The 26,403-nt window shown below is 45.5% G+C and overlaps 2 protein-coding genes across 4 annotated transcripts in view; one reads left to right on the top strand and one right to left on the bottom strand.

The window, feature by feature from the left end:
* The window catches only part of BORCS5 (BLOC-1 related complex subunit 5), a 343,941-nt gene extending 323,027 nt beyond the window's left edge, over window positions 1-20,914 (bottom strand). Inside the window, exon 1 of the mRNA XM_070526919.1 lies at window positions 20,910-20,914. The gene's annotated coding sequence lies outside the window, so the exon portion shown is untranslated. The remainder of the gene's footprint in view (window positions 1-20,909) is intronic.
* The window catches only part of LOC139050482 (spondin-1-like), a 231,909-nt gene that overhangs the window by 87,525 nt on the left and 117,981 nt on the right, over window positions 1-26,403 (top strand). The gene's annotated exons all lie outside the window — the stretch shown is intronic.

The raw sequence follows: 26,403 nt of genomic DNA, 5'->3' as shown, positions 1-26,403 counted from the left end.
GTCGCCGCGACTCGGTTTTTTGTTTTTGTTTTTTTTTCATCGCACTGTAACTAAACGCGCATTCTGAAACGGGTATATACAGATTGCGCCAGTGGGAAAAAGGAAACGCTTAACCTCCGTTTAAAGAGTCCCCCTGCTCCACCCCCCTCTCCACCCCACCCACGCCTTAACCGGGCCATGTCGTAAATCTTGTTTATACACTTGAAGTCGCGACCTCCTCAGTCCCTGCGGCCACATCCGTGGGCATCATTATTTTCAAGATATAAACCATAAATAACGAGATATATATTGTTCTGTTGGAACGTAAATGCTAGGTGCAGGCAACACTGTGTGTGAAGCGCGTAATAGTTTTGTTGCTGCCGGTTTTCGAGAACTGTGTGATGCATCGTGTGAGACGTGCCGGTGCGTTGTCACCAAAGACGAAAAAAAATTAATGTGTAGTACACCCCGTATGCCATGCACTGGGTGCGAGTTAAAGATCCCCAGCTGGTCAAAATTTCTGGAGTCCCCTACTACGGTGTGCCTCATAATCGTATCGTTGTTGTGGCATGCAAAAAGGCCAGAATTTATTTTATAGTATGTGCAGCACAGTATGTGCAGTGCAAAGAGGAACCGCCATGTGACGCGAAACCTGTATTCATTTGTCCATGCAAACAAAAGCGCTTTTGTCAGGAAAAAAAGGACCTCACGAAATGTACTCTTTGTGTAGACGTTAACAGGTGCCAATGTGGCCTCATCATGCAATCAAAGAAGCTTTTCTTTTTTGTTTTAGATTGGTAAAAGATGGTTTGACAATAACGGCAGGCTTTCAAAGGTTTTCGGTCTATAAGATTGTGTAGGCTATGACGAGCATGAAACACCGTGCATGGAGCGTTCTACCACAAGAATTTTTGAAAAGGCTTGAGCTGTGACAGACATAGAACCATGCGAAACGTTGAAAGATCATGGTGAGCGAAGCAGAACAATCTTCAACGCAACGGGGACTCGCTCCCATTGCCTCCATCAGCGTGCGCAAGTGACATACCTTTTCTACCTTCTTCAGCACTGGAGCCGAAATCCCACGTGACGTTTACGTCACGACTCCCGAGCAGCGTTCGATCGGCGAATTTCCGGAGACCGTGTCGAGCTCTCAGCATATTATGGGAAATTCTCGAGTAGCTTGCTCCGCTCCAGGCTGCTGCAGGCCTGTGCAATGGGACTAGTAACAAAATGAAAATAAAGGTCCAGCCACAAACCGCGTTCAAGTTACTGTTGAAACTTAGCGCAAAGATACACTCTAGCGTGCTTGGCAAAAAAAAATATGAAATTGAGAATATCACCATTGAATATCGACAAACTGACGCAAGTGCCCAAAATGGGCAATTTTCCCAAAAATACGACAATCGTTATGTCTTGCTTCAGCAACGCTTGCTTTCCAAGACAAAGATAACGTGCCCGTGCATTATAAGAAAGATGACTGGAACGCTCTGAAAAGCTGGTACCGGGACATCACAGGGTTTATTAGCGAAAAACGAGGGTAAAAAAAAAACCAGTAACAGTCCTGAAGGCAGTGTGGTCTATCTAAAGAAGTGCGACGGTACAAATAAAAAAAAGTCCGAAAGCAGGAAGTTATAGAAGACACCCTAGCCTTGAAGCGGCCGTCCGCAGATTCAATATTGATGCATCCATGGCCGACCGGCCATGAGCCGCCTTTCTTCTTCTCAATGATGTCTACGATACGTCATTATCAAGCCGTCCGCTAGCCGACGTCGCGAGTTCCGGAAATGATTTTCCACTTCCGGTCGGCGTAGTGTGCGCCTAGAAGCGACTACGTATCGGCTCCACTGCCGCCTGCCTATCTGGACGCGATTCACTCCCGAGCCTTGCAGTTCCTGAGGCGACGCAAAGGGCTCTCCTTTGTAAGCACACCCCGGTTTATTGATTGGCTTCCGAGGAAAACATGGTAGGTATCGACACACACACACACACACACACACACACACACACACACACACACACACACACACACACACACATATATATATATATATATATATATATATATATATATATATATATATAGAGAGAGAGAGAGAGAGAGAGAGAGATAAAGGGCGGGAACGTGTTTGCAAGATGCTTTACTTTGTTCATACTAGCATGAAGACGAAAGTAAACCCGCTGTAAAAAAAAGAAAACGACGAAGTCGTCTTTTCGCCTAAGGAAAACACTTTCTTTGCTCGGAACGACTTGTCAAACAATCGCTTAAGCTGCGTTCACTCGTTTTTTCTAGGCTCGCTCCATTTTTTTAAAGTTTGTTTGCTCGAAGACGTGAACTTGTGGAGCACTCGGGACCTGTATGTCTATAGAGCAAGAAAAAAGAAATAAGAATACCCAGTTCAAGTACTCAGTTTTTTAGAGCTGGGCAAAACGATGATGTGGCGAGTGGCGCAAATATTTGAACAACAGACCAAAGTGATCGAGCAAGATGCGGGGAAGCTCTAATTGCGAGTAGCGTAAGCACTGGAGGGACGGAACGCCGTGGGCGTTGTTTGCTCGCCCCAGTATGTTAACTCTCTACACAGCCCCTTATGAGTAAATACCGTTTAATTGGATTTCATCCGATCGAGAATCTGTCCGGAGCGCTTCAGCCAACATTAATATCTGATGTTTCTTTCTTCTCTTTTAGGTGACATCTGTAAATAAGGAGATGTTGGCTCCAACATATGGTGTCGCCTACTCCTTTTCACATGAGTGACGTGGATATCACACATTATTACGTAATATCCGGAATATCGCATTGTATTTGGTAATATCGCAGAGGTATTTGCAAGCGCTCTTTACAGGTTCTCATAGAAGCCGGTGCATTTGCTTTGTTTGGGAACTACTGTAAAAGGGAAAAAGAGAAACACTTTTATACACAATAACTGCTCTGCTTAAGTAGTTGTACTATGCCTGGCAACGACCTGATTGCTTATAAACCTAGGGCACGAATTACAGAAATTAATCGTCCCATCCTATGCCGCTATATTTATTTAGTAAAAGGAATCCATTGAGGACGTGTCCAAATTGGCGTTGTGTGGTTGGCCACAATTTGTCGCAAAAGTGTCGCAAAAGTCGCAAAAGTGTCGCATAGTTTGAAAAACTGATCTATGCATGTTTGTGTGGCTTGGTAGTATTTACGCGTTCTAACTATAGTCCAGCTCCTGACAACAGACGCTCTTCCAGACGATGATATTCATATTTTACTGATTTATTTTTATCAATCTCTTTAAATCTATTGCAGGGTACGGAATACCGGAATACCAACAATTATTTCGCGAATACAGATTTTAACAGAGCATAAAATGTGTAGACGAAGAGAATACAAAGCACAAGTGGAGACAGGGAAAAATGATTACAGAATGACGGAACACAAAACAGATATTAGAGTTTTTGTCCAGTTATTGAAGCTCCTCTGCAACTCCTTTCAGGAAAATATCAAAATTAGGCATGAAGATATCCAGGCACTCTGAACGGGCGTTATATGTCGCCGGCACTCTAGATAAGGGGTCACAAAAATCGGAATGCTGAAGGACACGCTATTTCCTTGCGCCTTTCTGTGGAATGTAAAAGCGCACATTATAAAAGAAGTGCGAGCAGCAGATTTTCCCATGTAATAATTTGTGGAGAAAAAGAACATCCGATTTGTACCGTCTATAGATGAGGGTAGGTAGCGTGAGTGTCTGTGTTAGCTCTATGGAGGTGGAGGGCATACGCTGTTATGTAAAGGTAATAATATAAATATAATATAATATAACAATAAAGATAATGTAAAGATACCAAAAATAAATTATTATTATTATTATTATTATTATTATTATTATTATTATTATTATTATTATTATTATTATTATTATTATTATTATTATTATTATTATTATTATTATTATTATTATTATTATTCCTTTCGATACGGGGTGTCGACAAATAATCTCCTTGCCTGTTTGAACTAATCACTATTATATACATACATAGCAGTCTAACATATCTCCTACCTGTCCTTGATATTTTTTTTGTCTCTTCGGTAAAATCTCTATATTGTACAGTCCCTGAGCCTCTAACGACTCCGGTTATGTTCATCTCTTTCATGTTTTCGTTCCACCAATACTCTAAACATCTCTTGGTTGTCCCGACTGATGAACAGTTAACACATTCGTCCGATTTGAATCCCGTGGTTCTGGAATGTGGACGTTTATTACGGGTCTTGCAGAGTGATCATATCTTATAACACAATTATATTGTAAAACCATGATATTGGAATGCCAATACGCGCACAAGCAGTGGTGGCGTCACCTCGTGACGGCAAAGTCAACTGTACAACGCACATAATCATAATTGCAACGACCGTGTTCTAACAGTCTGGTGGTGCAGAGGCGTTGACAGGTTAAAAAATTTTTTTTCACTCGTGCAACACTGACGCAACCCAAAAGTATTTTGAATGTGTTGGAATTGAAGAAAGCGTCACAAGGTTGCGCTGCAAGCGGTGTTGCTGTGGGCGTAGATAGTGTTGTAGTTATCTATTACGTAACCTGCTAGCTGCTAACTATCCTGACCGTGTACTGTCTACGGGCTATAGCAGAAGCTCTGTAATTTTACAGAGTGTTCCGCAACCGTATTTGCCTGGAGGCTTTTACGACAGCGCGCGGATTGCGAACAAGACGACTGTCATTGGCTAATGGCACGAACAGGATATCTTTACCCATCTAATATAAGACATATCGCTCCCCACAGAAAGAAACTGGGAGTAGAGTATCAATGCAGCACGTACATAGAGCTATGATCTACTAGTGAGATGGGGAAATTCCATGACGAGAAGATAGTGCGTACCATATTCGCCCCAGTTCTATACCCTTCCTGTCTACGCTTTGGCTTAGAAAGGGAGGGTGTAGCCGTGAGTGAGAGGTGCGACAAGAACAAGCCTTTCATCTGATCCCGCAGAACACTGACGCATTCACCGAAAATTATTCTTGTGAGTGTTAAGACTGGCTAGGTTGATAGCTGCAGCCTCGCAGTCTCTTGTGTGTAGGTTTCACGCGACGCAATCCCCCCGCAGGGCTGTCTAGCTCTCAATCATCCAATCAGTCAAGTGCACTAAAGTCAGTCAAGTCGGTCAGTTGGTGGGTGGTCGGCGAACGGGTGGACGAACGGATGTGTGGATCTGAATCATCAAACGAAAGCTCAAGAAAATTTTTTTGAACAATGCGTAAACTACCACTTCGATGCACTTACCTTCACAAGAGGTTGCAATTTGTTGCATATGTATGAGCCTAAGGCATTAGAGAAATGCCAGACGATTGCTTCAACGCACTGGACAGAATAAATCAAGAGGCACCCGTTTTTCTCATGCCAAGTGAGCGAGTGAAAACCGCAGTACGATTTAAAGTGGCGATACATATAAGCTTAACAAAGTCACGGAACAAAAGATCCTTTAGCGGCTTCTGGCAGCGGTGATCTCACCGCACCGGGAAAGCGCTTCCAGCGACATCGCAAAACGTAGCGGACAAAAAAATAAAAAAGCTGGCAGGCCACGTGGTTCGAAACAAACTGCTGACAAGTCGCTCGTTTCGCGAAACAAAAACAAAGGGTTGGACACAATGGGCACCCAGGAACAGGCTGTACGCCGCTGGTGTTTGTCACAAGGCTTCATAAACGCCCGTCGGCGACTCCCCTCCAATTCCGCTAGGGGGAGCAGCTTGAGACAAAACATTGGGGACAAAAGGGACGGGGGAATGCAGAAACGGCGTGGCGCAGAGGCAGGACAGTTTTTTTTATCATTTATACTTCTGCTTCTCCCACTGTGTCGTCTGCGAACACGCCCGTGCGGCTTTGCGCAGTCACCGAGCAGACGGAAGCATATTGGTTGGTCGTCTGCAACATTTCAATATGGAAGCCCGGGCCCTGGTCCTAGGTTCCAGACACGCGTCGTTCTTTCCTTCATAAATATGGATGAGAGGAAGAAGAAATAATATAAAACATGAAAGAGACGGCCCGCGAAATGGAAGGCGTTCGGATCCGGTGGTGAATTGTTTTGCCGCATACCCTCGTCCCTGCACAACGGTTCCACGGGAACAATCCGCTTATACTTACAGCGCAATGCCATCGGCACACGCGTCTCCATCACAGCTTGCTGTAGTGGTATAAATGCCATTAAAACGCCTGGAACTATGCAGATAGGTGGCATTCGCTCAGCCAATTCGTGGTTTGGCTCACGTTCTTGCACACTATATAGCGGAATCGACATAGGTCGTCTGCTTACTTTGTTCTTTGTTTGCTTTTCTTGCATTTTCGTCTGGATTCTGCATTCTTTGAACAGCTAATATGCCGTCGTCTGCTTAACGTCTCTGAGGGTGACACGCATGGACGCTTATTGCGCTGATGGGGCGTTAACAGAGCGCTGCGGTGCGGTGAGTAGCGAAACGTCAATGACGCCATGTCTGACCCCACATCTCTGGGCTTGCCGTAGACGTTAATGCGCAGCGGGGACCGTGCATGACGTTGCTATGCTGGGAGAAACAACTCAGCCTTTTTAATTACACGACCGTAAACTTGTATTTCGTGAAAGATGCAAATTAAGAGGCGTGAAGAATGTTCTATACCGCTTTTGGTCGAGAATACCAAGATGCCTCACCTCGGCTATTTAGGGCAATGTTATTTTTGCTGTAACAAGGATGCAGGCAGAATTTGAGGCAGTGGTAAAGCTTTGCGCTTAAGTGTTTACATATAATCAATCTTATGTTGCTGCAACGTATAAAGTTTTACACTCCTAAAGAGAGAAAGACCGCTCTTTATTGAAAATGCAGTGTTTAGCCAGCGTGTTTTTGCCTACATGCTACTCTGCAGAGAACGGAACGAAGGAGAAGAAGGTGGGCAGAAAAAAAAAGGAAAATAAATAAAAAAAATGCAAGTCGTGTTATGTTATCAGTAGTAGGGTAACTGTCCGATGCGACGCATGTAGACGGTAAATGCAAAATAAAATACTATCACAGTCTTGGTGAGACGACGTGCGTGAGTGATAGTTTAGACCTCAAACCAATTGATCCAATATATAATAAAAAGAAGTCCAGGGATTTGCGCTGTTTTGAAGGCCAGGGACCCAGCATCCGTGTCAGTGTCAAGGGGCATCGGTCGAGATTTTCCATGCTCATCTTATATCGATGCCGCTCGTATGTGTAAGCTGGGCACTCGAGCAAAATGTGCTCCGGAGATTATACCACGCTACAGTTATCAAAAGATGGATTTGTGGTCTGGCCATTGCGGAAAAGAAGAATGTTCGTGTATGCAACGTTCAGTCGAAGCCGGTGATAGAGGGTCTCCAGATGCCGTGGTGGACATTGCGGCAGCCTTGATTGTAGTTGTGGGTCGATATTGAATAAAAACTTGTAATTGCCTGAAGGTGAAGACCATCTTCTACGCCGTTCACTTTTAGTCAAAAACACTTTTATAAGTTTTATCTGATCGTGTCCTTTACCGGCTGCCTCATCCGATTTTTCATTACCTATTGTCCCGCAGTGTCTTGCAAGCCATTGAAATGCTATCACATGTCCAGCTTTAGATGCCGAGGGTTGTAAGTGTGCTATGTCCGGGATCAAAATGTAACTGCTTGATTTAGTACTTTTCCTCCAGAGACCTTGCAGTGCCGCTTTCGAGTCTCAGAAGATTGTCCATTGTCGTTGAAGTTGCCGTAGTACGTGTTTTAGCGCCTGTTTCATCGTGTGCAGCTCTGACAGTGTTGATGATGTTACTCGTTCTAAACACCATGAAAATGTCCGGTCTGTGGAAGGAATGAAAATACCAGCGGAAGAGCTATGTTGCGCGTACGAGCCATCAGTAAATATGTGCTTCGTAGTGGACTACTTCATGCTCATGTAGGCCAGTGCTGTGTGTAAAATAGCGGCTTGAGGCATGTTATTCTTGGACTTTATTCCACGGATGTACCTTCGAATGTGTAGAGGAGACAGCATCCGTGGCGGGAACTGTAGTGGCTCGATCTGTGATACCTGTTTGGGGATAGTGAGCCCAATTTCGCCAACAGCACGCCAGAATCGTCAATTGTTTTGCGTTTTGATATTACTTCAGAAATGATTCTTGTTTTACACCCCGTGCCTTAATATATGGGGGTGGTTTCCTGAATTCGTAACAGATCAAGACCTTAAATAACGGGCCTCAGCTACTGTCCCTATACAAGAAGACCCCTTCGGAAGACCGAGACAAACACGCAGGCTATTGTTACGCGCCACTTCCAAGCTTTTCTTATTATTTGGGGACAGTCGCCGCAGGACAGGAAAGCCATAGCGCAGGAGGCCTTCAACATAAGCATTATGAAGCATCAGCATCGACCGGCAGTCGCTACCCCATTGGGGTCCAGCATTAAACTAATCATTTTTTAAGATTCTCCCCCGTAACATTTTTCACTTCCGGTAGGTTACGATCGATCACTACACTGAGGAAGCGATGTGTCGGTACGTATGGAAGGGCTCGACCGCCAAGTATCAGTGGGTAGCCATCCATGCGCTTGCGAGTAAAGGTCATAGTAACGCTCTTCCCTGATGATACATGTAGCCCCCGGGATGTAAGATACGATGACATGTCGAAAAGCATTCGCTGTAGTCGCTACTGAGTTGTTCGACGAGATCGTGACGCACTCCATATACAGATGTCATCAGCGTAAAGCGTGATATGTACTCCAGTTGATAGGCTCTTTTTCAAGTGAACGAGAGTGATGTTGAATAGTAAAGGGCTAAGGACTACCCCTTGTGGAACTCCTTTTTCAACAGCATAGCAAGATGTCAAGCCTTCTGGAGTTACCATATAATGCTGCCGTCCTTCGAGATAGTTGGATAGCCATGTATAAAGGCGTCCTCCAAGGCCTACAGCTTCAAGGGCCTCAAGGAATGAGTGATGTAAAACAGAATCGAAGGCGGCTATGATGGCAAGGGAGATGACGATTGGAAAATGGCCAGTGGTTTGATGCTCTTCTACGGAGGAAACCATGGATATTATATTGTAGAGTGCTGATCTATTCAGCCGAAAGTTATTCATTTCTTTGGGATAGATGCCTCGCGTTTCAAGGAACCACGTCGTTCGCTTATGAATCTTTTTTTTTTTCCATTAGCTTCCCAACACAGCTGAGCAAGGCGATAAGTCGGACAGATGCGTAGCTGCTCGGATGTTTTCCAAGCTTGATGGCAGGTGCAATTTTAGGGAGTTGCCTTTCGACAGGCGCTGTACTACTTGTCCACGAAGTATTGTACTTTTCCAGGAGTGAGTGACGGCAGTGCCGGGAGTGTACATTTCCAGGAGTCGGTAACGGCATTGCCAGGAAAGGCGCGCCTTAGCTTGACAGCTGACTTCGTCGAGGCCGGGAGGAGATTTTTTGTAGATATCAGCTATATAGCCGCTGAAGGTTCTTTCATGGACGTTCGCGGAGGTTGCCTGTCAGCCGAATACACGCTGCGTGTACCGTTATACTCAGGTCCAGAAATAAGACTACAGTATTCTTATGCAGTTTGTTCCACGGTTAGTCCTTTGTGTAATGAGAACGTGATGAAAGGGTTTAACTGCTGGGCTGGCATCCGCAATGTTCTGATGACCACCATGGGTTTACGTACATCCAGCATCGCACAGGAATCTCTCCGCGCTTGTCAACACAATTTCGTGAAACAGCGTCTTATTGGACGCTGTGCTTGTCGAGAAGCACGCAGGTCTTCAAGATCCTTAGCGCGCAGGGCCTTTCGCTCCGCACGTTTTCGGATAGCGCGAAGGTTCTCGTACTCTTCATCATTAGAAGGCATGTTGGAGTGCCGGAATGTAGAACGCGATGTTTTCTTCAGGCAATGGGCTATTGTTGGCACAAGTTTGCCGCTTCGAGTAGCAGCTAAAGTACCTCGGCTAGAGGTATCTCTAGAACCATCCCAGTCTGTGCATTTCATTTTTATATTTAGTGAAGGCATTTGTAAACCAGAAGCCAGTGTCAGAATCGGGTAGTGGTGACTGCCCTCTGTCTCGAAGTCAGCGCAGCAGCTAAACCTTTCAACAAAAGAACTTGACACAAAGGGTAGATCAATGCAGCTATAAACTAATTGTTATTAATAACCAATAAAAGTGAACTAACTGTACTAATTTTCGATGGTATGGAAACTGTGTTGGGGCGGTACAGTATTAAGTGAATTCTGCGGACGTTCTTGCAACAATAATGGAATTCAAGCAATATCGACATGGATATCCCTGGACTATTTACTACAGAGATGTACGTATGGCGCAAGGTGTCTGGAGAGGTCATGCGAAGGGGTACATAACAGTGGAACTGCTAAGTAGAGTATTGTCACAAGCTACTGAATCTGTATTTCTTTCTTTATGCTGGAGGGGGGGAGGGTATCAGGGTGACAAAAGGTTCTAGTAACGTTTCTTTTTAACTTAGTTTTTCATTTCAAGTGAGGAGGAGGGGCCTTGTATGACGAAGACACCATGAGTTTTAGGCGTCGTCATGTTATATACAGAATTTTAGGGTATGATATGGCTAAATAAGCGCCGTGATAAAATTAAGTAGTCAGTCGTGGAAACTTTTTGTCACCGCACTTTCTGGACACTTCATTCTCTAAATAAGCCACAAAGATTCTAGGTCTCTCGAGAGAATCGAAAGAAAAGTCTTCAAGAGAAGAGAATATAAAGTGTCAGAAAGCCAAACCCAACGAAAATCAAATGGGGAAATCAGTGCAGATTATTCACGGCGACATGCACTCGCCTTCAGTAAAATAAGATAAAATCGATCCTCGCCAGTGACTAGTGAGTTCGAAGAAGCATTTCGTCCAATTAGACGCAGAGGGCACCACGTCGACAGAGAAAGACCACAAGGGAGCACCGGTCGCACGTTTCGCACTGAAAATTCACTTTCGTTAATGTGAAAGTCGCTGCGATGGCCCCCTCTTCCCTTCCACCCCCCCCCTCCCCCACCACCACTCCATGTTTTCTTTCGGCACCCCTCTTCACGCCGTTTCAAAAGCTACAGGCGTTCGCCCGGGGGCTTCACAGCTAATGCTCTCACGGAGCCCAGAGTCTTTCGATATTTAGCCTCCTAACTGTAAACGAAGTTTTCGCTTGTAACAAGAAATAGAAAGAAAATGGGAGAGGACGGGGATAGATGGACGAGAGGGGAGTGGGGCGGGGCTGTGCTAAACTTTTCAGATGCAAAGCAGGCTTTCCAGCCGATATTCACTCACTCCTCCGTGGAAAATCGAATTGGCGAGACTTGATTTGGGCATAGACCCGTAGTCCCGGAGCGTTGTTCTTTGTTTTTAATTCGAGGTGGCGCACTTTGAGGCGCTGTTGTAAACAGAACTTATATTATGTGGATGCAAACCCGCACTGCGCCAGAATTTCAGTAGTGCTCTGCAATGAGAGTCATTATGAATCCACGTGCTGAAGTGCGCATGCCGGTCACTGCAGAGGCCAGACTGTCTGAACCTGAGTAGTTACGCACGCACGCAGACGGAGACGCAGCTCTACGGCTTGGCAGGCAAGGAAAAAACAGCATTCGGAACACGGGCTTGGAGTTGTCCTTTTACCGCTGTATTTGGATGTCCTTGAACGTGGATGGACTTTTGGAGGACAGTGACCCAAGCAGTCGCATTGCAACCGTCCGCTCACGCAACAAACTGCTTTTGGAATTCGCGCTTATGGAGGAAGTCTTCAAGAGCATTGAAGCAGCAAGAAGACTGCGAGAGGTTAGTCAGACGTAGCCATGATGTGGACTAAAAGGAACTAAAAAGAAATTGGCTGGCTACCCCGGCCCTGCAAAAGTGGATGTCCGGCGATGAAGCTGTCGAAAACTACCGCTATAGCTTCTGAGGGGGGGGGGGGGGGAGGTGTATGCAGTGCGTTTTTGCCTTAGAATAATGTTAGTAAGGGTAGTAATGGGAGTAATAGTAATTTTGACAGCCCGCCGCCGCTATTCGTATTGCCGTTTCTTTTTCCATTTGCCGCTTCTCGTGCTCATGTGCATGCTGCTACTCGGGCAGCCTAACTCTGCATTGCCTACCCATAGCGGTGCTGCAACAACACCGAAATCAACTTCTAGGCCGGTTCTTTCTATATATGAAAGGCTAGTGACGTCACTCCCCCACGTCACAAGCTGCCGTCGCCGTGGCAGCTGACGCAACAGTAACCTTTACCGGGAAACGTATGTGGGGAGCGCTGCGCCATTCGCATTGTTATCAGGAGTTCCTTATCATGAAGTATGTTGTTTGAATGCATGTTTTGTGCTGTTTCTTTATTGAAACGAATGCTGTGATGTATTTCGTACACGTGATACCAAGAATGTATGCACTTTTCGTTTTGATCGCTGAAGATGTTTTTTTCCAGTGGGGATGTGCTGCAAAAGATATCCCGACCAACTAGAGGCTAACAGCTTCGCTGCAATATGCCGCACAATGATTCGCAGGTGTATATAACACATCAGAGAAGTTGGGTCGGGGTCTGGGCAATGTGATAACTAAAGGTACCGAATCAAGCTTGTTTGCTTTCAAGTTCCTGCGTGTGGCTTTTTTTTTTTTTGGCTACATGCAATGAGAAAACGGACGTTTCGATTCTTTCGTTTCAAGCTTGAAGGGAGCACTGTGGTTGGCTCTGTGACACACTTCCAGAGTTATTACATAAAATTTGTTAACGGTATCACCGCCTTTTAACATTATTTTGGCAGTACAACATCTCGAGAATACCTTGCGGGGCATTTTTGTGGTCGCTTCCGCTCGTCAAGGGGGAAAAGAAAAGAGCGCGCAAAAGAAAGAAAGAACTTTCAAGGCGCAATTCTCGGGGGATTTCGTTCAACCTTTGCAAATGGGCTGCGCGTGCCAGATAGCCGAGACGGCCTTTTCCGCGCAAAGCTCAACAGCGCAGTCGCTATTACCGCTTGCGCATAGAAGACATACGAAAGTGTGTCGCTAAAATGCTGAGTAGCGTACGCTCGGTTTCAGCGCCATCAGCACTGAAGTTCACAAAAGGTGAACCCTGCATTTCCTGTATTGTTACGTTCGCTCTCTTCACTCCCGAACGCCACCTAACCTCGCCCCCCCCCCCCCCCCATGGCCCCTCTTCCCGTCACCTTGATCCTACAAGGCAAAAAGTACAACTGTTTCGTCTATGCCTTTCCGTGCCTGCTACCTCGCCAGTGCAGCGGCATGCGGTAACCTTGATTGCTTCAACCATTAGGAGAGCGCATGAACAATAAAAACGTTATCATACCTATACCTTATTCGTAAACACGTAGCACTAGCCGAAAAGCCAGATGGTATTAAGCATATTATTTTTGTTTTAATTTCGCGCATTCAATCAAAAAAAAAGCTACAAGTATCAGGACTGCCAAACCCACATTAGGCTTTACTGCGGGAGCTAAGGATGTGAGAAAAGGGGCAGGGAAAGCTCATTCGAACGGTGACACAAAAAGCTAGCATATAGTAAATAAATAAATATAATAAAGGTAAAGATAAAAGCAACAAGGCTAGTAAACCGCCTGTGCAGCAATGAAATGCCTGAGAAATCACCGTGCGAGAAAGCGAGAAAGTGAAAGTGAAAGTTAGTCGCTGCACGTCTCCTGGAGGTGGTCACCGGTTTCTCAAGCTTAAGAGGGGACTTTTTTGGCTATGACCCCGATTTTTCTCGCGAAATTCATTGCGCTCTATGCATGCACGAGCTTCTTAATAAGCACCATCATACTCAACAGGAGGCGGGAAGATCTATAGCTTGTCGGACTCTAGGTTGTGAACGTTATCAGGTTTCAGTGTCTGCGTTATCAGGCATATTTTGTAGAATATCTTCTCCCAGTGGAAAACACCTTTACCATCCAAGAAACGTTGGCCTGAGCGAAACGCGCAGTTCCTTTTATAAGTAATCTTCCAAGACTTTGTACTATATACCTTGTGTTCAAGTTAGTTTGCGAGGCATTTCGTCTGAAGCCTATTGTGTGTGTTGTAGATGTCGGTGAGATGCGTGGTCGCGCAAAATACTAATCTTGATGTATATCATTGGTGTTGGTAGTGCGCATCTTCTTTTTTACCTAGCAGGTCCCGTACGACCACCAAAAGGATTTGTACAGTACGCGTTTGAACCTATACTGGCCCAGACCAGATCAATGTGACACAGGTAAACATATAGGGCACTTATGTGGTCGTACCACACCCGACTATGCGACATAGCATATCCACATAGAACCGGTTTACTGCCATACCCTACCGGACCAAACCAGTTCGGCTTGCAAAGGGGTCCTCGTGAAAGACGGGGTTGCGGCCATATCTGGCCGTACCAGGCAAGTTCTGCACCCAAGCAGGTCTATGTTTGACGTAGTAAAGACAAGGCGCAGAAGACGAGGACTTACGAAGAAGAACACAAACGACAGGACCGGAGCCTGCTAAACCAGATAGTATTAAGAATATTATATATATATATATATATATATATATATATATATATATATATATATATATATATTATATATATATATATATATATTTCAGGCATTCAATCAAAAGAAGCTAAAGTATCAGGCCTACCAAAGTGACATTCGGCTTTACTGGGAGTGCCTTGCTGGGAGCAACAAACTGCTAAGGATGAGAGAAAAGGGGCAGGGAAAGCTAATTCGAATGGTGACACAAAAAGCTAGCATATAGTAAAGTATAATAAGGTAAAGTAAAGTATAGTAAAAAAATAAACATCCGGTCCTGTCGTTTGTGTTCTTCTTCTTGAGTCCTCGTCTTCTGCGCCTTGCCTTTACTACTTCAAGCATGAACCAACTAGCCCAAGCAAGAGTTTTACCAGGTCTATGTAGGACCCATTCGCGACCAAACCGAACCAGACCAGACCATTAGAGCGCCGAAATGGGTTTATAAGTAGCACGTTTCGTCGAGGCTTCACTATATTAGCCCAGACTAGTTCGGTGCCCCGAGACACCCCAATGACGACCCCCTTCTGTGGTCATATCAGACAAGGAGGGAGCAGGTTAAAGCTTGAGCAGACGCTAACCGGACCTTTTCTATAACCGTATTGGACTTCTACGGTCACTAATCATGCGCTTTGTTAAAGAGGTTTGTTTACTGCGCCACGTTCTTTGCTCGGTGGAGCCCCGAAGGCAGTTCGCAGGTATACGCCTCACGAAGAAATTCTGACTGCTTTGACTGCACGCAATAAAACCCGACGAGTTCGAAGCTCAGCGGGGGAAGGTTGAACAAGAGCAGAACGTCGCGTCTATGTGCCCATGCCCTCCTTTCATCGCTCCTCCTCGCTCTTTTCTCTCTTTCTCAATCTAGCTTTTCAATACGACGGCGAGATGTAACGTTCCACAGCCGAACCGCTTTCAACAGTTGCCCCTCGAGATATAGCCGGAGCGCTCGACTCTGTCCTCGACACCACTTTCCTCGCCATTTTTTTTCGTCCAGACGTGGTGGAAGACGAACTTCGCGACACGCGTACGGACACAGCATCCTCCCCCTCACCTCCCCCCCCCCTCCACCCCCCCCCCCCCCCCCCCCCCCCGCTGCCGAAAAGGAACAAGTTCGCTCTCCTTTATTGGTCGATACCTTTTATCGGCGCGGCTCGGGCTCCACGTCGCCGGGGTTTTCATTTATCTCCGTTGGTCGCCGCCTTTTGAAGCCGAAGGCGATGACGATCGACGTGGCCTGGCGCGCACGCCTCGCGCCTCAATAAATGAGTGCACTGCCACGAAGCCTGTGTAGCACTGGCTAACCGAACCTCCTGTGGCCCCTTGTAGAACATTTTGAGCGTTGTCGTCAATCGGAATCATTTAATTCAACCAGAAAGCGCGACTACAGTAAAGAATATTCATCCCGCATATGAAGCCTGACGCTTGCTCAAGCGTATGGAAGTGGTTCGTTCATATTATTCTTGTCAGCTTTACTTCGCGCTTAATTTTTCTTTAAAGTCTGTTGAGCGTGAAGTCGCGAAGATTGCGGTGACGCTGCCGTCGCCTCGTCTACTGCAGGCAAAAAAAAAAACGGAAGCGTTTATGCTTTAATGGCGTGAATTTCCGTCTCCTCGCTTTTCGCCCTTAATATTGCTACGGGGTATGTTCCCACTGACGAAGAGCTGAGCAGGAAGAAGACGAAGACGACGATTGGAAGCTAGCGCGGGCTGTTGCCTCTTGGCCAAGTGCGGCGTATTACGTTGTAAATATACTTGTATATAGCTTTTCATTTGCGTCTTCTTACGTAACATATCTGGTGGAGGTGGCCGTTCCCTGTACCTCGTCACGGAGCTTCGCAGTGGACGGTACGTCGAGCCTAGCTTCATGGCTCCCGGCGATGACAATTCGACTCAGCCGCCTCCGACCCCTCCTGCCACTTCGACGACCTACATCTCTCTCCCTGCTCCTCGTGATCCTGGCGTATTCTCGGGCAAAGATGGGGACGACGTCGACGACTGGATCAGCCTGTACGAACACGTCAGCCGCAATAACCGGTGGGACCCTACTATCATGCTCGCCAACGTAGTCTTTTACCTCGGTGGCACACCTCGAGTTTGGTTTCGGACGCACGAAGAGGAGCTCACCAGTTGGGATTCGTTCAAGCAACAGCTCCGAGACTTGTTCGGCAACCTCAAATTCTCGGGCGTTGCGTGCCAGAACCACGACATGATTAGGAGGCACACCCGCTTTTACTGTGCCTCTCAGACACAGGCTGCGTGTTTATGCGCCTGTCTCATGTATCAGTTTAGGCCCAAGCCACGTGACCGTAAATGTTGCAGACGGCACTTGCGGGCAAGCACAATCACGTGATCACAGGGCTTTGTATAGCGCTCGACGTACGTCTCTCGATAACTTGATCACCTGTGTTGAGCTGAATCTTACGAGTCAAGCGAGCCCTAGCGAGGCCGGCAGAACCGAGTTAGCTAATGGTCCGCGAGTGGAAATCATTCCTGCTGCCTCAGCCAGTGCAACTAATGTGGCGCTCATTGTGGATGCTCGAACTATTTCGTTGTAGGCCAATCACACTGATCTGACGAGAAAGGGCATATTCATTATTTCATTTCATTTCATTTATTATACCCCTCAGGGCCAAGGGCATTACAGAGGGGGAGTGGTAAATACAAAAAGAGGATAAAGACAGTTGGTTACATGAGCGTTTAAATGGCACCTGTATATACAATATTAGCTAAGGCTTCACGGAACTGTTCATAATTAATAAGGCCTACAACTTCGGCGGGAAGATGGTTCCAGTCACGCGAGGTTCGCGGCAGGAATGATTGTGAAAAACTTTTAGTGTTGCATGACAAAATACCCACTTTGTACTGATGATCAATGCGACGGGATACATAAATTGGATGGGGGATGAGGTGATCTCGTAGAGTATGGTGATGGTACAACTTGTGGAAGAGGGCAATACGAGACACTTTTCTGCGAGATGCCAGCGATGGGAGGCAAAGATTAGATTTCATGTTAGTTATACTCGCTGTGCGGTTGTAGTTAGCAAGAATAAAACGTACAGAGTTATTTTGAACCATCTCGAGGTCAGTGATTAGGTTTTCATGAGCAGGGTCCCATACCGGAGTCGCGTATTCGAGTTTGGGTCGTATTAGTGTTTTATATAACAAAAGTTTCAAATTAGTAGGTACGTTGAAAAAGTTGCGACGTAGGTAGCCAAGCATGCGATTAGCGTTTTTGATTATGTTTTCAGTATGAAGAGACCAGTTTAGGTTAGAAGTGATGTGAACACCAAGATATTTATATGAAGAAACTGATTCCAACGACATGTTGTTAATGTAGTATGATGGTATTGTAGATGTTTTCCGAGAAACACGCATGACTTTGCATTTGTTAATATTGAGCTCCATTAACCATTCATTGCACCAGTTTCCTATCGTGGTAAGGTCTGACTGAAGTAATTCAATATCGTTAGCATTGGTAATTTCTCTGAAGATGACGCAATCATCAGCGAATAGATGGATATGGGAGTTGATAAGCGAGGGAAGATCATTAATGTAAATTAGGAACAGTAGGGGTCCAAGGACGGAACCCTGTGGAACACCTGAACGGACCTCTGTAAAATCGGAGTTAATGTCGTTAGCACAAACAAATTGCGAGCGGTTGAGGAAAAAACATTCAATCCATTTCAAAAGGTTACCGTCTATGTTAAGTTCATTTAGTTTATGAAGTAATAGTTTGTGACACACCTTGTCGAATGCTTTTGAAAAATCCAAGAATATACAATCAGCTAGTGATGATTTGTCAAGAATATGGTGAAGTGCATGTGTAAATGATATTAATTGGGTTTCACAGGAGTAAGATTTCCGAAAACCGTGCTGTGCTGACGTAAAAAATGAGTTCAATTCAAGGAAATTAACCAGGTTAGTAAAAATAATATGTTCGAGCATTTTACAGCATGTACTGGTGAGAGAAATGGGACGATAATTATTAGGGGATGCTTTGCTGCCGGATTTATACACCGGAATCACTTTCCCTATTTTCCACTCATTAGGTAGTGTACAATGGTCAAGGGATTGCTGGAAAAGTTTGGATAGTATGATGGATGAATAATATGAAGTGTTTTTTAAGAATTTCGAGTTAATACAGTCATATCCGGGAGCAGAATGAATGCTTAGTCCATCAATAAGCTTAACGACACCGGATGGAGCAACAATTATGGAGGGCATGGTAACATAGTTACGGTGCTGTGTACTTGGCATATGTGTGCTGGATGCGGCTGTAAAATTTTCTGAAAATGTATGGTTTAGTATGGTGGCAGAAAGGTCGGAGGGAATAGGAACACCGGAAGAGTCTGTTAAGGCAAGGCTGTTGTCAGTCGAAGGAATAATTGCACGCCAAAATTTTTTAACATTAGTAGTAAGCATTGAAGGGAGAACCTGCGATTCGAAGTGCTTTTTGGCGTTTTTGAGCGCTTGCACATATGTGTTTGACGCCGCAGTATACGATGCCCAGTGATCAATTGTGGGTGAAAGCTTTGCAATGCGGTAGAGACGCTTCTTTTTATTTGATAAACGCTTAATGTAATTATTGTACCAGGGAGAGTTTGTGTGAGTTGTAATGGTGCGTTGAGGAATGTACTGTTCAGTTAGATGGTTGACCATAGATGTGAACATGTTCCAATTAGTTTGTACACTACGGTGTTCAAAGCCATTAAGGAAAACGCCAATAAACGAAGATAGTGTATTATTTATGGCCTGATAATTTGCTCTGTAGTAGTCTCGTATTATTTGTTTCTTCTTTTTAGTTTTCGGACGGTCTAGTTTAATATCGAACTGTAGAAGTAAGTGGTCGCTAATTCCTGGTAGGTACGTTACAGGCGATACTATATCGGGTTGATTAGTAAAGACTAAATCTAGTGTATTCGCCGTGGAAGCTGTTATTCTAGTTGCCTGAACGCAGATCTGCACGAGTGAGAATACTGAACACACATCTAAAAAGTCACGAGCTTGAGGTGTGAGTGGGGATATTAAAGGGGGGTCGGTATTCCATGTGATGTTTGGTAGATTAAAATCGCCAAGTAGGAACAGCGGTGATGAAGGAAACCGTGTTGCAACGGTGTTAACAGCGTCATAAAGTTCGTTACTAAAGCTTGGTGACGACGAAGGTGGACGGTAGCATACCCCTATTACAACTGTTTGATGATTAAGTGTTACTGCTGACCATACTAATTCTAGTTCAGTCTGCACGTGTATACATGATGATGGTAAATCATTGGAAATTGCGAGAAGCACACCGCCGCCTCTCTGCGTGCTACGATCACAGCGATAGAATGAGAAGCGGTGAGCATTGACGAATATATCAGCGTCGCAGACATGCGCAGTGAGCCATGTTTCGGTTAGAGCGATTATTTTAGCAGAACATGTATCGATTGCTGATGTGAGTGAGTTGTATTTGTTAAGGACGCTTCTGATATTAGTAAAAAGAAGCGATACTGAAGCCGAAGATGTCTGTCCACTACCCCTCACTCGTCCCTAGGAAGTATTAGCAGAGATAGTAGCAGAGGGCGAGCTGGCGTGTGCGCTTTTCGTATCAGTGGAAATGACAGTGGCAGTGATAGGGTCGTACATGTAAGATTTCTTGTTCATAATTAACTTGTTGTGGCGCAACTTAAGTTGCGCCACAACATAATTATGGGTTGGGGATCCAGGTTGGATTTTCGCAAAGTCGAGCAACTTTTTTCGTGCTAGACGTGTTGCGACCGAGTAATCTTCACTAATGGTGACCTTACTTTCCTTCAGGCTGTTGCGTTTGGCGAGTATAAGGTCTTTAGTTTTGAAGTTCAAAAATTTTGCAATGATAGGGCAACACTTGTTAGGTGCGAATCTTCCTAAACGGTGTGCGCGTTCAATTTCGTGAGGGAAGAGGGGGTCAGTTAGGCACGCACTAAGGATAGAAGTCAGTTTTTCCTCAGTCGCCTGCCAGGTTTCATCGGAATCTGGGATGCCATAGAAAATTAAATTGTTACGCCGTGACCGGTCGTCAAGATCATCCTGCCGTGATTGCAAAGTGGTGGCCAGTGCAGAAAGTTCGTCTGTTTGAGTGTGAATGGTGGCAATGTCCTGGCTGAGTTCATCTAACCTTTTATAATTTTCCTCTAGCTCATCTAAACGGTTTTGAATCGCTGTGATTTTGGTTTCAATTGATTTCTGTCCGGTTTTAATAGCTACAACGTGGTTTGTCATATAGCACTCGCTGGTGGGCTAGTTCGTGCTGCTTGTTGGAAAGGATGCGACACAAAAGAGGACGATATATTAAGGCACCTGTCAGTAGCACCTGAAGTGTCGCAGGAAGTAACCTAACCTACATTAACTAGCCGCAGGAGCGATAAAGTAGGTCATGGCTGTGTAATAAACCGCTTGAGTAGGTGCCTAATGTTGGGAATAGCGGAAGCTTGACTGCAACAGAAGACGCTTACCAATGCCGTCTCGTGTGGAATTAAAGGTTTACTAACTTTACACCAAACAAGTGTTGACGTAGGAAGATTTAACGTAGCCGGTGTCGACCAACCTTTGTTAGTGGGGGCCTGTGCAGTCATGTGCACGATTTCCGTGGAGGCAACTTGGTCTGAATTATCGAAGGCGCTTCAATTCACTAATCGCAACAAACGTACAAACAAACAGAAAAGGTGGCCTGCGTTACTTCAGGGAAATTTCTTTGTTAGTTTGCGGAGCTTCAATATACCGGCGCATTTTTCCTCTCGGAGGAATCCGCCATATATGTCAAGGCTGCCAGCGCCGAGATCGCCAACGCCGCCGATGTCACAAGGGTGTTGAGTCCAAATTTCCGCGGCATTGTGTGCAGTTTCACACGCGGATTAGTTTTAGGAAGCATAAGGGTGCTCTGATTTACACGCGAAGTTGCGATAACGACTTCATCTTTATTAGCGTTACGCTGCACTTCTACATGCGGAACACTTAATGCTTTCGAAGGCGTATGCTTTCGGAAACCAAACCAGGCGTGTTTGTGTGTGCGCATATAGTTGGGTTGTGCAATTCGGTCGAAAGAAGAAGAGACAAATACAGAACACCTATATGACGCTCTCGGTAAGGTGCAATAGCGCGCATAACGTTGAGGAAGCACGAATCATCAGTGGTGAGCGCTGTTGTCACAAAGCACTCCTTTCCCGCTCCGACAGAACGTCCGCTTCAGCCTGCCTCGCAGCGTCCGCATCGCTGCACTCATTTAATGTTTTAGAAGGCGTGGCCGCGAAGTAGAGGGGCAAGGAATACCCCTGGCGGCGCACCCGGGAACTAGAGGTTCGTTCGTCGAACTCTACGTTCAGACGCGCCGGCTCGATCCCCACTTTCGGTTTCTTTTATTGTCTCTGCTTTTTTTTTAAGTTTAAGTCTGTTCTTTGACGGTGTCTCTATAGGAAGACGGAGCGCCTTCCAAAGCAAGCCGTCTATATGAATCAGTAAAGAAAATAGCTGGCAAAGCGTTGGCTTCCTTAACAACATGACGGTGTCACCAGCGATCTCACTCACTTACAAGCCACTTAAGTGCTTGCACATCTGTATGTTGTCCTTATTCTATCGACGCCGAGAGTGTTCTCCTGCTTGCGTTGTCGTAGGGTTTTCAGCGGGGACTGCTTTTATCCGGGCAACAAGAAAACCACTTAAAGGCTTGACGGTAACGCCCTCTGACGTCAGCGCAGGTATGTCTTCGCTGAGCGGTGCTGGTCGAATAAGAGCGGCTATGACTTCTTTGTAATCAGTAATACTGCTTGCTCATGCGTGCAAATTTGAACAAACTATACATTTCATTATGCAAAAGAGGTGAGGCGTGCAGACAGGACACAAAAGTAGAGAAGTGGACAACACGGGTTGTCCACTTCTCTACTTCTCTACTCTTGTGTCCTGTCTGCACGCCTCACCTTTTTTGCATAATGAATCATTACCAACTAGCTCAGCTTTCTGTCGTTCTATACATTCCAACTTTTCACTCGTAAAAGTTCAAGAAGTATACCTTATCAATCTATTATCGGCAGTCTGTAGACAGACATTCCTAGGTGCGCGAGGGTATTATTGCAGACGATACCACCTTGTCTAATCACCAATCTTTCATTCTCGCTAGCTATTAGTCTTAAATAATAACTCTTAAAGAATAATGCGGCCGCGTGTCCGCCCGGGTCGCTATGTCTTGAAAGCCATTGCTATTGCTGCATTGTCTGCCACGCGCCGTGTTTTCGAGGCTTAGTTCGCGTTGATACAAGATGCAGCACGCAGGACAATTCGCTCGCTGCTGCTGCCGCATTTCCTCACTCCAGAGTTTCGACAGCGAGTGTTCACGGTCATCGAGTGAGATGTGTCCATGTTTGCTCGTGTCAGCGGGACACTATATTTGTTAATTAATATGCCCATGTTTACAAGTTTCTAGGGCTGATAAGACTATTATCCTTACGTAGTATAGCTGTCCACTAATTTGCTATGCAATCGATGCTTCGCATTTCGGGAAAACAGTGACTTTTTTTTTCGAACTGCTGCGGACTGGAACGGCCTTCCCTTTGATATCTTGGGCATCAGCAGCCCGTTTCTGACAATGTGTTAGTAACCATTTTGTATAGTGACAACCATGTGCATCAATTACAGTGTCTTCGTTACCGTTATTTTTTTATAAATTTTTGCGAAATCTGTTTCTCCTCTAGAACTCAGGATCGTAATATCCATGTAATACCCCTGCAAGGTATCTTTAGAGTAATCTCTAAGAAAAATGCATTGGGCTGAACTGAATATTATCCTCTACCTGACGCTCCCGGCAACAATGCGCATTTGGGAGCTGGCGCGCTGACCATTGCAGCGTCGTGTACATCTAGAGAGTGGGAAATTGTGGGGGATTTTATGTGTAGCACGCTGACTATGAAATTGGCGGGTGCCTGCGCTCGTATTTCGGAGGCCATAGCGGGTAATACGCACTAGTAGCAGACGAAAACGGCGTTGTGTTCATCGCAAAGTCTCCGTAAATAGGCTCTGATGATGTCTGCAAGAACCGGCTGCTAACGCAGTAAATGGGATCTGATCTGAAGGAAGGAAGTTGGCTGGTCTCTTGATTGCCAATATCTCCTTTTCCCATATCAGGTTAGCCAACAGAGACCTGTATGGGTAATCTTCCGTGCCTTTCCCTTAGCGCCTCACCTTTTGTCCGTCCGTCCGTCCGTCCGTTCGTCCGTCCGCCCGTCTGTCTGTCTGTCTGTCTGTCTGTCTGTCTGTCTGTCTGTCTGTCTGTCTGTCTGTCTGTCTGTCTGTCTGTCTGTCTGTCTGTCTGTCTGTCTGTCTGTACGTACGTACGTACGTACGTACGTATCTATCTATCTATCTATCTATCTATCTATCTATCTATCTATCTATCTATCTATCTATCTATCTATCTATCTATCTATCTATCTATCTATCTATCTATCTATCTATCTATCTATCTATCTATCTATCTATCTATCTATCTATCTATCTATCTATCTATCTATCTATCTATCTATCTATCTATCTATTTCTACACATGTATACATTTTCCTCTCTCTCTCGCTCTCTCTCCCCTTCTTTATTTTGAAGACGTCTGTTTACTAGGCTCCTTTTCTACGCTAGAACACAAAGTATCGCTCGCGCGTTGCTTTCTTTCAAGATTTAACAACGGAAAGGCTTATAGCGCCCCTGCATCTTTGATTAGCCGCGTCGGCCTACAGCTGGCGCGCACGTAACCGCAGGCGCTTCCCATATTTCGGTTCGTCCAGATGCCGCACTGCGGGCGCTCCCTAATTTCTCAAGTGCCCAGACTGACGCCAGGGAAAAGCACGATGAGTTTCTTGGGTGCTACAAAACTTTTTCTCGTTTTCGTTTTTCTTTTTTTTTTTTGTATACGCGCTGCTTACGTCTTCGCTTAACAACTACGCTGTGTTTCACAGCACTGCGCAGCCCACTATGGTGGCCGCGAGTAATGCTGATGTGGCCGTCATTATTTAAGCGGCGGATAAGTCAAGCGAAAATGGGAAAGCGCCGACGTCACGTATTTAACGCCGTTCAAAGCAGGCGCGGGTCGGCGTTCAAAAATGGAACGGGAGGGTTTCCTCGGCGATTGATTCCAGCGTTCGCCTTCACATAACACCGCCCTCGTAAGCTGGTGCACTCTGAAACGTGGTAACCTATAGAAAGGTGCACACTTTCACATTTTTATATGTAACTGGCATTTTTCCCTCTAACTAATGCTTTACATGATCGCAATTTGCAATAATTCATACTAAAGTGAGGCCTCAATGAGTATGAGGCTTACACGTTATGTCAGCAGGAGTAAATTTTACTGGAGCCAGAAAAGTGTTAGTTGATTAGTTCTTACAAGATACCAACGCCACACTTATCCCTAATAGTTCTCGTGCAAAACGATGAAAGAACGGACGTCTCATGTTGGGGGCGGAGTCCAACTTGAGACATCCCTTTTTCAACCCCGGTGCTGATTATTTCATCTCTCGATCTTCCAGGGGGCATTTGTGTTGTACGGAGTTCTTCTCTGATACCACAACGCTTTACGTTGCGCGTCATTCTGAGGGAGACCAAGGATTGACTGTCTGCGCGTGTAATCTGCGTTTGTTCCTTGTCCTGTCCAACTTCGTATTCTCGTACGACACTGCGAAGGACGCTTAGTTCAGCCCGTGAGTCGGAGCACACAGACCGCTGTCGGCGAAGGCGGCCGCGCCAAAGGTGAGGCCAGCGAGGCTACGCCAAACTGTGCATAAACAAGTAGGCAGACCTCGGTCCGGCCGGAGGGTCGTTAGCGGCCTGCTAAGTATGCCGAGCTGACCCAAGAAAAATAAAAATAAAATAGAGTTTTTTTTTTTTTTTCGCCACGTTGGGCACACCGGTGTGCAGAGTGCGGTCAAGCGTGCAGCTCCGGTGCTGCCCTCTGCCGCTGCCCTGATTCGCGAGGCTCCCTAGGGAAGCAGGTTTGGTAATGCGGGAGGAGAGATAAGGAAATTGAGGAGAGATGGGAAGATAATCCTGCAGCCACGTAGGGAAGCTGTGAAGCACGATTTGATAAGGGACGAAACAATGCTTGCGACGGTTGCTAAAGCGATAAATAATAAAACCTGCACATGTACGACGAAAACGGGAACTATTTACAGACGTTTCTTTCCTTTCTTTTTTTTCTTTCTTGAGTACGTGGTGTATCTACTTCGCTTGTATTTGGTGCGCTGTTGTCTTTGTTTAACGACAGTTTAAGTATCTCCGAAGGTTGAGAAACGACGGGTGAAAGGAGCGCGACGAAAATGCGGTGACTAAACTCTGCGGAATAAAAAGATCGTAATTTCTTGATGAAGGAGCCCGTGCATTAATTTTCTGGACCGCAAAGCGCGTCGCTCTTTAATATATGTGGCAGCCAGGGCGCGCGTTTGCAGTTATTTTCTTGTGATTGAAAGAAGTTCTGCATGCGTGCCAGTCGAAAGTAAACAGTAATCATATAGGAAAAAAATTATTTTGCATACTTCTCTGAACTACTGAGTTCTGCAGTAGTCTGTACATTACTTTTAAGCATCAAAACACTCTATTCAGATCTGCACCCTTTTCCCCTTTTTTCCCCCACTTCATGACACTGCTTTATCGCATGAGAAGACTGAAAGTTTTCAGCAACATCAAACGTTATGATATAGGAGAACAACATCAGTTCTGTCTAGTCATTTCATCACAAAAGATTCACGCGGTGGAGAACGCAACGAAGGGGGCCAGCGCAAATTCCAGCTTGGCAGCGCAAGACAGGACTTGGGGCATCGTCGTCGTGTGCACATTTCAAAGCTCTTTGTGACATTGAACATTACATACTAAAGTATGCAATGTGAAATTGAAGCAGAACTTAATACATTAAAAGATGAACTTAAGCGCAACACGACGGCACACTCAAATGGAAGCGGTTTTTTGATC

Source organism: Dermacentor albipictus, chromosome 10 (assembly GCF_038994185.2).
Source record: "Dermacentor albipictus isolate Rhodes 1998 colony chromosome 10, USDA_Dalb.pri_finalv2, whole genome shotgun sequence".
Classification (NCBI taxonomy): domain Eukaryota; kingdom Metazoa; phylum Arthropoda; class Arachnida; order Ixodida; family Ixodidae; genus Dermacentor; species Dermacentor albipictus.
Note: the sequence above shows the minus strand (reverse complement) of the source record. Positions and strands in the feature narration are given on the sequence as shown.